Source organism: Sminthopsis crassicaudata, chromosome 1 (genome assembly GCF_048593235.1).
Source record: "Sminthopsis crassicaudata isolate SCR6 chromosome 1, ASM4859323v1, whole genome shotgun sequence".
NCBI classification, from domain to species: Eukaryota; Metazoa; Chordata; class Mammalia; order Dasyuromorphia; family Dasyuridae; genus Sminthopsis; species Sminthopsis crassicaudata.
Genome location: NC_133617.1, coordinates 459,427,201 through 459,441,514, shown reverse-complemented (window position 1 = coordinate 459,441,514; position 14,314 = coordinate 459,427,201). Strand labels below are relative to the sequence as shown.

At 34.5% G+C, this 14,314-nt stretch overlaps 1 pseudogene; it reads left to right on the top strand.

Moving 5' to 3' along the window:
* The first annotated feature begins 8,776 nt into the window (after window positions 1–8,776).
* LOC141550449 (nuclear transcription factor Y subunit gamma pseudogene) lies at window positions 8,777–9,431 on the top strand (annotated as a pseudogene).
* The last annotated feature ends 4,883 nt before the right edge of the window (window positions 9,432–14,314 follow it).

The following is a 14,314-nucleotide window of genomic DNA, read 5'->3' as shown; positions in this document are numbered from 1 at the left end:
GAAATGAGACCTTTGTCAGAACCTTTGCTTTTAAAAATATTTTCCCAATTTGTTACTTCCCTTCTAATCTTGTTTGCATTAGTATTATTTGTACAGAAACTTTTTTGTTTGATGTAATCAAAATCTTCTATTTTGTGATCGATAATGATCTCTAGTTCTCCTCTGGTCATAAATTCCTTCCTCTTCCACAAGTCTGAGAGGTAGATTATCCTCTGTTCCTCTAATCTATTTATGATCTCATTCTTTATGCCTAAATCATGGACCCATTTTGATCTTATCTTGGTATATGGTGTTAAGTGTGGATCCATATCTAATTTCTGCCATACTAATTTCCAGTTTTCCCAACAGTTTTTTTCCGAATAATGAATTTTTATCCCTAATGTTGGTATCTTTGGGTTTGTCAAAGATAAGGTTGCTATATATGTATCCTTTTTTGTCCTTTGTATCTAATCTGTTCCACTGATCTACCGGCCTATTTCTTAGCCAGTACCAAATGGTTTTGGTGACTGCTGCTATATAATATAGCTTTAGATCAGGTACACTTAGACCACCTTCCTCTGAGTTTTTTTTCATTAGTTCCCTTACAATTCTCGACCTTTTATTCTTCCATATGAATTTTGTTGTTATTTTTTCTAGGTCATTGAAATAGTTTCTTGGGAGTCTGATTGGTATAGCACTAAATAAATAGATTAGTTTGGGGAGTATTGTCATCTTTATTATATTCGCTCGGCCTATCCAAGAGCACTGAATGTCTTTCCAATTATTTAAATCTGATTTTATTTTTGTGGCAAGTGTTTTGTAATTTTTCTCATATAATTCCTGACTTTTCTTTGGTAGATGGATTCCCAAATATTTTATACTCTCAACATTTGTTTGGAATGGAATTTCTCTTTGTATCTCTTGCTGTTGCATTTTGTTAGTGATATATAAAAATGCCGAGGATTTATGTGGATTTATTTTGTATCCTGCCACTTTGCTGAAATTTTGAATTATTTCTAGTAGCTTTTAGCAGAGTCTTTGGGGTTCTCTAAGTATACCATCATGTCATCTACAAAAAGTGATAGTTTAATTTCCTCATTTCCTACTCTAATTCCTTGAATCTCTTTCTCGGCTCTTATTGCCGAGGCTACCATTTCTAGTACTATATTGAATAGTAATGGTGATAGTGGGCAACCTTGTTTCACTCCTGATCTTACTGGCAAAGGTTCCAGTTTATCTCCATTACATTTTATGCTTACTGAAGGTCTTAAATATATGCTCCTGATTATTCTAAGGAATAGTCCATTTATTCCTATACTCTCAAGAGTTTTTAGTAGGAATGGATGTTGGATTTTTGTCAAATGCTTTTTCTGCATCTATTGAGATGATCATATGGTTCTTATTAATTTGATTATTAATATGGTCAATTATATTAATAGTTTTCCTAATATTAAACCAGCCCTGCATTCCTGGAATAAATCCTACTTGATCATAGTGTATTATCCTGGAGATGATTTTTCTGAAGTCTTTTTGCTAATATCTTATTTAAGATTTTAGCATCAATATTCATTAAGGAGATTGGTCTATAATTTTCTTTCTCAGTTTTCGATCTACCTGGTTTAGGTATCAGTACCATGTCTGTGTCATAAAAGGAATTTGGTAGGACTCCTTCATCCCCTATTTTTTCAAATAATTTATATAACATTGGGGCTAATTGTTCTTTAAATGTTTGGTAGAATTCACATGTGAATCCACCTGGCCCTGGGGATTTTTTCCTGGGGAGTTGATTAATAGCTTGTTCTATTTCTTTTTCTGAAATGGGACTATTTAAGCAATTTATCTCCTCCTCTGTTAATCTAGGGAGCCTATATTTTTGGAGGAAGTCATCCATTTCACTTAAGTTATCAAATTTATTGGCATAAAGTTGGGCAAAGTAACTCCTTATTATTTCTCTAATTTCCTCTTCATTGGTGGTAAGATCCCCCTTTTCATTTGTAAGACTATCAATTTGATTTTCCTCTTTCTTTTTTTTTGATCAAATTTACCAAAGGTTTATCTATTTTATTGGCTTTTTCATAAAACCAACTCTTGGTTTTATTTATTAATTCAATAGTTTTTTTACTTTCAATATTATTGATTTCTCCTTTTAATTTTTGTATTTCAAGTTTAATTTTTGGTTTTGGGTTCACCCAGTCATTCTTTAAGGTGATATTATTCAGTTTCCAATTACTTTTTGGTCTATTTACCCCTAACTTTTTACTGAATGTAGTTTTTATTGCATTGTGATCTGAGAAGAAGGCATTTATTATTTCTGCCTTCCTACATTTAATTTTTAGATCTTTATGTCCTACTATATATGGTCAATTTTTGTATAGGTTCCATGAACGGCTTAGAAGAAAGTATATTCCTTTCTATCACCATTCAGTTTTCCCCAAAGTTCTATCATACCTAGTTTTTCTAATGTTCTGTTTACTTTTTTAATTTCTTTCTTATTTGTTTTGTGGTTTGATTTGTCTAAATCTGAAAGTGCAAGGTTGAGATCTTCCACTATTATAGTTTTACTGTCTATTTCTTCTTGCAACTCTCTTAACTTTTCCTTTAGAAAGTTAGATGCTATACCACTTGGTACATATATGTATAGTATTGATATGCCTTCATTGTTTATGCTACATTTTAGCAGGATATAGTTTCCTATCTTATCTCTTTTAATTAGATCAATTTCTGCTTTTGCTTGATCTGAGATAAGGATGGCTACCCCTGCTTTTTTGGCTTTACATGAAGCATAATAGATTCTGCTCCAGCCTTTTACCTTTACTCTGTATGTATCTTCCTGCTTTAAGTGTGTTTCCTGTAAACAACATATTGTAGGGTTCTGAATTATGATCTAGTCTGGTATCTGTCTCCATTTGATGGGAGAGTTGATCCCATGCATATTTACAGTTAAAATTACTAATTCTGTATTTCCTGCCATCATATTATCCCCAGATTATGCTTTTTTCCCTTGAACCCCCTGAACTCCTTCCCCAGTATTTAATATATAGACCCCACTTGTGACACACAGCCCTACCTTTTTAGTATCCCTTCACCTCCTTCCAAGTCCCTTCCCTTTTCTTGTAATTTTCCCTTATTCCCCTTTTCCTTTTCCCTTTTCCTCTCCCCCCCCTTTTAATGAAATGAGAGAGAATTCTATGAAAAACAAATCTATCAATTATTTATTCTTTGAGCTTACTCTGATGAGAGTAAGATTAACACAATGTTTCTCCCACTCTCTAAATTCCCTCAGATGTGGTAGATTTTCTATTCCTTTTCCTCAGATGTAGTTTCCCTCTTTTGATCACTCCTTCCCCTTTTTCTGATACTACCCCCTTCCCTTTACTACAACCCCCACTTTTTTTTTTATTTATCAGTAAAATCAAATTGTCCGTGCGGACTTTCTGTATATTCACAACAGAGATACAGTTCTCAAGAGTTCTTTTTACCTTTTTCTGTTTTTCTTCAGTCTTGTGGATGTAGATCAAATTTTTTTGTTTAAGTCTGGTTTTTTTCTTAGAAACAAATGGAATTCCTCTGTTTCATTAAATGACTATCTTCTTCCATGGAAGAAAATGCTAAACTTAGCTGGGCAGTTTATTTTTGGTTGCAATACTTGATCTTTTGCCTTTTGGAATATCAGCACCTAGCTGGCCTTTTTTCTTCATCCCTTTGGAAGTTACCTTTTCTGTTGAAATTCCAGATTCTCTTCAGCTAGTAAATTGTGCTTTTAATCCTTGTGGTTTCTATCAGTCCAGCATTATTTTTGAGGCTGATTTAACTAATTAGTAATGAGGGAATAAGGGAGCTTACAAATTCACATGTATCTTCTCTGCCATCCTGGCTCCACCCCCCAAATAAGGAATTCTTATCCCAAAAGTTGGAATCTTTGATTTTGTCAAACACTAGATTGCTATAGTTATTGACAATTTTGTTTTTTTTTAACTTAACCTTTTCCACTGATCAAGTAATCTATTTCTTAGCCAATACCAAATGGTTTTGATGACTGCTGCTTTATAATATAATTTTAGATCAGATATAGCTAGGCAACATTCATTTCATTTTTTTCCCATTAATTCTCTTGAAATTCTCGACCTTTTTTTCTTCCATATGAATTTTGTTGTTATTTTTTCTAGGTCATTAAACTAGTTTCTTGGGAGTCTGATTGGTATGGCACTAAATAAATAGATTAGTTTAGGGAGTATTGTCATCTTTATTTCATTTGCTTGGACTATCCATGAGCACATAAAATTTTTCCAATTATTTAAATCTGACTTTATTTTTGTGTCAAGTGTTTTGTAATTTTGCTCATATAATTCCTGACTTTCGTTTGGTAGATAGATTCCCAAGTATTTTATGCTATCGACAGTTATTTGGAATGGGATATCTCTTTGTATCTCTTTCTGTTGGATTTTGTTGGTGATATTATAAAAATACTGTGGATTTATGTTGGTTTATTTTGCATCCTGGAAATTTGTTAAAGGTATGGATTATTTCTAGTAGCTTTTTAGTAGAATTTCTGTGGCTGTCCAAGTATACCATCATATGATCTTCAAAGAGTGATACTATGGTTTCCTCATTACCTACTCTAACTGCTTTAATCTCCTTCTTGACTCTAATTCAATACAATTTCTAATACAATATTGAATAATAATGGTGATAGTGGGCAAACTTGTTTCAGTACTAATCTTACTGGAAAAGGTTCTAGTTTATCCTCATTACATATGTTGCTTACTGATGGTTTTAAATATATGCCCCTGACTATTTAAAGGAAAAGTCAATTTATTCCTATCCTCTCAAGTGTTTTTTATTAGGAATGGATGTTGGATTTTATGAAATTTTTCTTCATCTATATTCTGATCATATGATTTTTTGTTAATTGATTATTAATATAGTCAATTATGCTTATAGTTTTCCTAATATTGAACCAACACTGCATTCCTGTTATAAATCCTACTTGGTCATAGTGTATTATCCTGGGGTTGATTTTCTGTAATCTTTTTGCTAATATTTTATTTGAGATTTTAGCATCAATATCCATTAGGGAGATTGGTCTATAATTTTCTTTCTTTGTTTTCAATCTACCTGGCTTAGATATCAATACCATGTCTGTGTCATAAAAGAAATTTGGTAGGACTCTTTCTATCCCTATTTTTTCAAATAGTTTACATAACATTGGAGTTAATTGTTCTTTAAATGTTTGGTAAAATTCACTTGTAAATCCATCTGGTCTTTGGGATTTTTTCTTAGGGAGTTGGTTAACAGATTGTTCTATTTCTTTTTCTAAAATGGGCCTGTTTAGACTATTTACTACGTCCTCTATTAATCTGGGCAAGCGACATTTTTGAAAGTATTCTTCCATTTCATTTAAGCTATCTAATTTATTGGCATAAAGTTGGACAAAGTAACTTCTAATTATTGATGTAATTTCCTTTTTATTAGTGGTGAATTCTCCCTTTTCATTTTTAAGACTAACAATTTGATTTTCCTCTTTCCTTTTTTTAATCTGATTTACTAAGGTTTTTCATTGAACCAATGGTTAGTTTTATTAATTACTTCAGTATTTTTTTTTTTACTTTCAATTTTATTTATCTGCGCTTTTATTTTTAGAATTTCAAGTTTAGTGTTTGACTGGGAGTTTTTAATTTGTTCTTTTTCTAGCATTTTTAGTTGCAAACCCAATTCATTAACCTTCCCTTTCTCTATTTCATGCAAGTAGGCCTCTAAAGATATGAAATTTTCCCTTATTACTGCTTTGGCTACATATCACACATTTTGGAATGACATCTCATTATTGTCATTTTCTTGGATGAAGTTATTAATTATGTCTATGATTTGCTGTTTCATCAAATCATTCTTTAGTATGAGATTATTTAGTTTCCAATTATTTTTGGTCTACTTTCCCCTGGCTTTTTATTTAATGTAATTTTCATTGCATTGTGATTTGAAAATGATGCATTTGCTATTTCTGCCTTACTACATTTGAATTTGAGGTTTTTATGTTCTAATATATAGGGTCAACTTTTGTATAGGTTCCATCAACTAATGTGAAGAAAGTGTACTCCTTTCTGTCTCCATTTAGTTTTCTCCAAACATCTATCACATCTAGTTTTTCTAGTATTCTATGAACTTCTTTGATTTCTTTTTTATTTATTTTGTGGTTTGATTTATCTAATTCTGAGAGTGCAAGGTTGAGATCTCCCACTATTATAGTTTTGCTGTCTATTTCTTCTTGTAGCTCTCTTAATTTCTCTTTTAAGAATTTAAATGCTACACCACTTGGTGCATATATTTTTAATATTGATATTTTTTCATTATCTATGTTACACTTTAGCAAGATATAATGCCCTTCCTTATTTCTTTTAATTAGATCAATTTTTGTTTTTGCTTGATCTGAGATGAGGACGGCTACCCCTGCTTTTTTTGGTTCACTTGAAGCATAGTAGATTTTTTTACTTTTACTCTGAATGTAACACCCTTCTTTAGGTCTATTTTCTGTAAACAACATATTGTAGGATTATGACTTTTAATCCAGTCTGCTAACCACTTCTTCTTTATGGGGGAGTTTTCCCCATTCACATTTATGGTTAAAATGATCAATTCTGTATTACTTTCTATCTTGTTAACCCGTGCTTATTATTTTCTCCTTTCCCCCTTAAACCTCTCCCCAATATTAAACCTTTGATAATCACTTGCTTCTCACAGCCATCCTTGTTTAGTATCCCTCCCCCAACATTAGAGTTCCTCCCCCATCTTACCCGTTTTTCTCACAATTTCTGTATTCCTTTCTGTTTAGCTTACTCCTTCTCTTTTCACTTTTCCCCTCCCACTCTTCAATGAAGTAGGAGAAGTTTCACTATAAATCTAATATTTCTAATATTTTTCTCTTTAATCCAGTTATGATGGCAGTAAGATACACACTATGTTCATCCCCCTCCATTCTTTTTCTCAAATATAATAGGTTCCCTTTGCTTCTTCTTGAGATGTAGTACCCCCACCTTACCCTTTTCTGGGCACAATTTCCTTTCCACCTCTAGTTTGTAGAAAAAATGTATAATGTGTTCTTTATATATCTTTATGGCTGAAATATAGTTCTCAAGATTTCTTTTTACCCATTTAGGAGTCTCTTTAGTTCTATATTTGGAGATCAAACTTTTTGTTTAGACCATGTTTTTTTTTTCATCAAGAATAGATGAAATTCACTTATTTAATTTAATGTTCTCTTCCCTGGAAAAAGATGCTCCTTTTGGAATATCAATTCCAGGCCCTTTGATCCTTTAATGTGGACGCTGTTATATTCTGGGAAATCCTTATTGTGGCTTCTTCATATTTGGACTGATTTTTTTTAGCAGCTTGCAATATTTTTTTTTTCCATCATCTGATAGTTCTGGAATTTGGCCACTATATTTCTTGGTATTTTGATTTTAGGGTCCCTTTCAGTAGGAGATCAATGAATTCTTTCAATTTCTACTTTACCCTCTTTTTCTATAACTTCTGGCCAGTTCTCTTTGATAATTTCCTGGAAAATAGTGTCCAAGCTCTTTTTTTCATCATATTTTTCAGGGAGTCCAATAATTCTCAAATTGGCTCTCCTAGATCTATTTTCCAGGTCTGTTGTTTTCACAAGGAGGTATTTGACATTTTTTCCATTGTTTCATTTTTTTGGCTTTGCTTGACTGATTCTTGGTGTCTCCTTGAGTCATTAATTTCCATTTGTTTGATTCTGATTTTCAACGAAGTATTTTATATATATAATCTTTTTCTAATTTTCCAATTGAGTTTTTTAATGAGTTTTTTTTCCTCTGGAATTTTTTTTCCATTTCACCAATTTTATTTTTAGAGAGCTGTTTTCTTTTTCCAGCTCACTAATTCTGTTTTTCAAGGTTTTGATTTCTTTATCCACTCTATCTTTAAATGAATGTAATGACTTATCCAGACTCTCTTGCCAAGCTTCCCTTTTCTCTTTCCATTTTTCTCCTAGCTCTCTTGTGAGAGATTTTTTAAATTCTTCTATGAGAGACTTGTGCATTGAGGACCAGATGATATACCTCTTTGGGAATTCATCTGGAGACAGTCTGTTTTTAGTCTCTGCAGAGTTTGAAGTCTGCTCTCAATCCATATAGAAGCTATTACTAGTTATAGTGTGCTTTGATTTTCTGATCATTTTGTCAGAGAAGGGTCAAAGAGAACAAATGAGCAAGAAAAATGAATGGTCTGCTTTTTTGGGGGTGGGGGGTGGGGCTAGATGGTATTACCAAACTTCCTGTACAGACTGCAGGGGACAGCAATGAGGCACTAGCAGGACAGCAATGGCTGTGCTGTGTCTATTCTCTAAGACTCTGAGAGCGTGCTGAGTCACTCTTTTTGGGTGTGGCCAGGCCCTGAGAGACCCTAGTTTTTCGGGTTTATAGTCTTCACCCCCTATGTTTTTAGCTTCTCTTCTTGTCCACTGGCTTGCTGCCCAAGGCAAAGTAGCCAACACTGTGTTAAAGCTCTCTCCACAGAAATGGCTGAGATCACACCCCACCCCCCTCAGGTCTGCTCAGCTGTGAGCTTCCTGCCTTACTCTGTTGTGCTGCAGCTGCCTGTGTTCAGTCTGCACCTGATCCAAAACCACCCCCACCCTTGAGCAAAAACATACCTTTTCTGGCAAATTTTTAATATGTCTTCCCTTGGTAATTATTTGTGTTTTTTTTTTAGTCAAGCACTAATTCTGAGCCTTGTTGTGAAATTAATTATTCTGAGAGAAAATGCAGAACTTAAATAAATGTGTGTGTCTTCTCCACCATCTTGGCTGGAAGTCCAGCTGTGCCAATTTGTGACTCCTGCAGAGTCAGTCCATTATTACTTCACCTTAGCCCAGTAGCCCACAGCAGCCTTCCCATTCTAAGGCCAGCAGACTGCCCAGCAGACCACCACCTCCACCACTACCATTCAGTCAGAACAGATCATCATTGCCCAGCCTCTGCAGGGCCAGACAGCCCCAGTGACAATAGAGGTTGGAGAAGGCCAGCAGGTGCAGATAAACTAGGCCCAACCCCAGGGCCAAACACAGAAGGCACCAAACAATGTAGGGCAGATCATGCAAGTGATGCAACAGATCATCACCATCATGGGAAATCCAACAAATTCTGGTGCAGTTAAACGCTGACCAGCTGCAGTATATTCACATAGCATGGCCTGTCTCAGGTACTGAGGTTGTTCAGGGACAGATCCAGACTCTTGGGGCTACTGCACAGTAGATTATATGGACTGAGATCCAGCAAGCACAGCAGCAATTTGGGCAGTTCATAGATGGCAAGCAGCTGCACCAGATCCAGCATGTCACCATGCCAGCTAGCCAGGACCTCACACAGCCCATGTTCATCTAGTCGGCTAACCAGACCTCTGATGGGCAGACTCCGAAAGTGATGGGTGACTAAACCCAGCTGGGGCCTTGCCCAGCACAGTCAGTTCATGGGGCTGTACAGATTCCATTTCTGCCACTGTGGCCTGCTTGAGTGTCCCACAAATCCAAAGCCTCTTGCAGGCTGACACTAGTGCACATGGCCCTCACTGCCAGCTAGGAAATCACAAACTGAAAGATGCAATATATTTTTTTTCATTTCCTTTTTTTCTTTTTGGTTTTTGTTTTTCAAAGGAATCAATATTTCAGTATGTTGAGCTGTCTGTCCAATGCTATTGAAATGGGAAATATTCAGTGATAAAATATTTATAGTCTTTTTTTTTGAGGTGTGGTTACAAAAGTCTGCCCTTCTCACACCCCTTTCTCTCAAGGGCAGCTCTCTGGGCATGGGTAAAGCTCCTAGAACAGCTGTCTTAACCTTTCTTGCACCCTCTGGCGAATGCACCACTCCTCTAGGTCGCTGAGTAGTCCATTAGTCGCTTCTCCCCTGCCTCTGCCAGAGCAAAGCACCTGCCTCTGAAAGCTGCTTTGTGTTCAAGGATGAACTTGATTCCTGACACAGTGTCTTGTTTCTTCCGGTCCTCCCTTTATTCCAGGAAACTGGGGCTTTCCTCTGCACTTCCTACACTTGCCCACCTCCCATTTTTCCCCCTCAAGAAGCAAATGAATAATTGTTCTTGTCTCCTCTGCTGAATGGTTTTCAAACTACATGAATTAAATGCAAAGAAAAAAAAAAACTATATTATAAAGCTGCATTCATCCAAACCATTTGATACTTGCTAAGAAGAGAGTAGTTGGATAACAGAATAGGTTAGTTACACAGGACAAAATTGTCAAGAACTATAGCAATGTAATATTTGACAAACCCAAAGACCCCAGGTTTTGGGATAATCACTCAATATTTGGCAAAACCTGCTGGGATAATTGGAAACTAGTATGGCAGAAACTAGACATGGATCTACACTTTATACCAAGATAAGGTCAAAATGTTTTTGTTTTTTTTTTAAGACATTACAACCCAATTAGAAGAACATACGATAGTTTACCTCTCCGATCTGTGAAGAAGAAAGGAATTATGACCAAAGAAGAACTGGAACTCATTATTGAACACCAAATAGATAATTTTGATGATATTAAGTTAAAAACATTTTGTACAAACAAAACTAATGCAGACAAGATTAGAAGGGAAGCCATAAACTGGGAAAACTTTTATATTCAAAGGTTCTGATAAGGGTGTCATTTCTAAAATACATAGAGAATTTATTCAAATTTATATTAATTAAAGCCATTTTCCAATTGATAAATAGTCAAAGTATATGAACAGACAATTTTTCAGATGGAGAAATTGAAACCATTTCTAGTCATATGAAAATGTGTTCTAAATCACTTTTGATCAGAGAAATGCAAGTTAGACAACTCTGAGGTACTATTACATACCTGTCAGATTGTCTAAGATGATAGAAAAACATAATGACGATTGTTAAAGGGCATGTGTGGAAACTGGGACACATACATCGTTGGTGGAATTGTGAATGGATCCAATCATTCTGGAGAACAATTTGTAACTATACCCAAAGGGCTATCAAAATGTGCAAATCCTTTGATTCAACAGTGTTTCTACTGGGTTTATATCCCAATGACATCTTAAGGGACAGAAAGGGAGCCACATATGTGGTACCCCTTTTTGTAGTGCAAGAACAGTTTGTTTGGATGCTCAAGTGATTGGAGGCTCATCAATTGCAGAGTGCCTGAACAAGTTATCACATGAATGTTATGGAATATTATTGTTATATAAGAAATGATCAGTAAGATGATTTCAGAGAGGCCTAGAGAGACTTACATGTACTGATGCTAAGTGAAATTGATAGAACAAGGAGACCAATATACATGTCAATAGTGAGATTATACAATAATTAATTGTGATAGACATGACTCTCTTCAACAATGAGGTGATTCAAACCAGTTCCAGTGGTCTTGTGAGGAAATAAGCCATCTGTACTCAGAGAGAGGACAGTGGGAAATGAATGTTGACTTCAGCTTAGTAGTTTCACTCTTTTGTTGTTTATATTTTATTTTCTTTTTCAGTTTTTCCTATTTAATTTGATTTTTCTTGTGCAGCAAGATAATTGTATAATTATGTATGCATATGTTGGAATTAGCATATATTTCATTCATGTTTAACATAAATTGCATTACTTGTCATCTAGTGCAGGGGTGGGGGAAGGAAAGGGGAAATTGAAACACAAAGTTTTGCAAAAGTTAATGTTGAAAACATATCCATGCAGATGTTTTGAAAATAAATAGTTTAAATAAAAAAACAAACTTCATCCAATACAGTATTCATTGTTATCAAACTCTATTAATCATTTTGTCATTAAGGATACAAGAGGATAAGGCAATTCACACTGTTTCTGGGTCCCTTTCCCACTGTGGATCTGCCCATTATTAACAAAAAGATATAAAGGCAGAGACTTAAGAGATCTGAGCTCTCAGTGGCATATGCATTCTACCATAAGTCTGCTATATAAGTTTATCGAAAGGACTGGGGGGGCTTCAGAGTAATATGCTAACATTTTTGTGAGCAATAAACTATTTGACCTCTAATATAATGAGTATTGTTTTCTTTCTTCTACCTTACCTGGTATCTCCTAGATTTTCAAGGTACTTACAAATAGCATTTTATTGTTAATGCAAACCTGGGAGGTAGTTGCTATTATTATCAATAATTTACAGTTAAGGAAATAGAGGTCAAGATAGGTTTCAGAACTTTCACAGGTTCACAGACTGAGTAAAGATCTAAGTTCAGTTTTGAAATTTGAACTTCTAGACCTCATGTCAAATATTCTATCAACTATACTCCTTGCCATTAAAAAAGACATTTCTGGAGAGTAATAAAAAGGACAAAATGACAGAAAACAAATTAGTGAGTCTACATCATAGGAAGTGTTTTCTCCATTTTTGACTCTTGTTACTGAGAGCTACTTCGATTGACTCCAGTGAGCTTTTGCTACTAACTAAAAGGATTACTTCAGATGAATCTGATACACTGAACTCATATGTTTGAGAGTTGTTGGATTAGAAGACTCTCTGTGTCTGTATGTCTGTTGCTTTCTTTCTGTTTGACTGCAGATTCTCCCTAATAAGGCTGACCTTCTGTTGTAATACTTTCTGGTGAAATTCTTTTGAATATTTAAAGATCCTAGTGGCTTTATTAGCTTGTTTGTTCAATAAAATCAGCTATTCCTTTTGTTTTATTTTTTTTTAACTTAATCTGTTTTATTAACATTTTCTTCATGACTTTCCTAAGTGTAGATAATAAACAAAACAATAAACCAAGTCTTGATTTCTATGTTTTGCTGATTGTTTTCTTGAACATTTTTTGCAAAAATATTTTACTTTTTTCCAAATACAAGTAAAGATAGTTTTCAAATGCATTTTTTTGTAAAACTTTACATTAAAAATTTCCCTTCATTCTTTACCTCCCTTTTCTTTAAGATGGCAAGTAATCTGATAGAGGTTAAATATATGCAATTCTTTTAAACATATTTACATATATATTATGTTGTGCAAGAAAAATCAGATAAAAAGAGAGAAAAAAAAACAAAAAGAAAAAAACAATCAAGCAAACAAACAACAACAACAACAACAACAACAACAACAACAACACCAGCAGCCTTCCCAACAACAAAAGGTGGAAATACTATGCTTTGATCCAGAGTCAATCATTACAGTACTCTCTCCAGAGGTAGATGCCATTTTCCATCCCAAATCCTTTGGAATGGCCGTGAATCATCACATTGTTTTAAAAAGGCAAGTTTATCACAGTTGATCATCACATAATCTTTGTGTTACTATGTAAAATGTTCTATTAACTGTGCTTATATGTCTCAGCATCAGTTCATATAAGTTTTGCAGACTTTTCTAAAAGCAGGCTTGTCATCAATTATTTTATAGAACAATAATATTATATTATATTCATATACCATAAAGTATTCCCCCAATTCCCCAACTAATGGGCATCTGCTCATTTTCCAGTTCCTTGCCACTACAAAAAGAACTGCCACAAACAATTTTGCATGTGTGGGTCATTTTCTCTATTTTATAATATATTTGAGATACAAACCTAATAGAAACACTGCTGGATCAAAAGGTATACACATAGTTTTAAAGTTCTTAGAAATATTTATAAATTGCTCTCCAGAATGCTTAGAGCAGTTCACAATTCCACCAAAAATGCATTAGTGTCCCATTTTTTCCACATCCCTTCCAGCATTTATCATTATTTGTTTTTTCATCTTAGCCAATCTAAGAAGTATGAAGTAGTACTCCAGAGTTGTATTAATATGCATTACCCTAGTCAAAGGTGATTCAGAACATTTTTTCATATGACTAGAAATAGTATCTATGACTAGAAATAGTATCTGTAAATTGCTTCTACATATCTTTTAAATTTTATCAATTGGGATATGGCTTGAATTTTTATAAATTTGATTCAGTTCAATTATATATTTTATAAATGAGTCCTTTGTTAGAAACACTGTCTATGGACATAGGCGGAGCCAAGATGGCGGAGAAGATACACATGACTGTGTAAGCTCCTTTCTTCCCTCACAACCAACTAGATTTAATCAGCCTCAGAAATAGCTTTGGACTTATAGAATCCACAAGGACTGGAAGCACGACTTACCAGCTGAAGAGAATCTGGAGTTTCAGCAGGAAAAGTCAAATCCTAGGGGAGGAAGAAGAGAGGCCAGCGCAGACAGTGGGGTAGTGGCACACTGAACCGGTCTTTGGGATCAGAGAATCCACTGAGATAAAAGAATCTGGCACAGGCTGTTAGCTCTTCTCTGCTTATAAAACAGCAGTTCAGAAGAGAAATATAAGCCACTTTAAAATTTA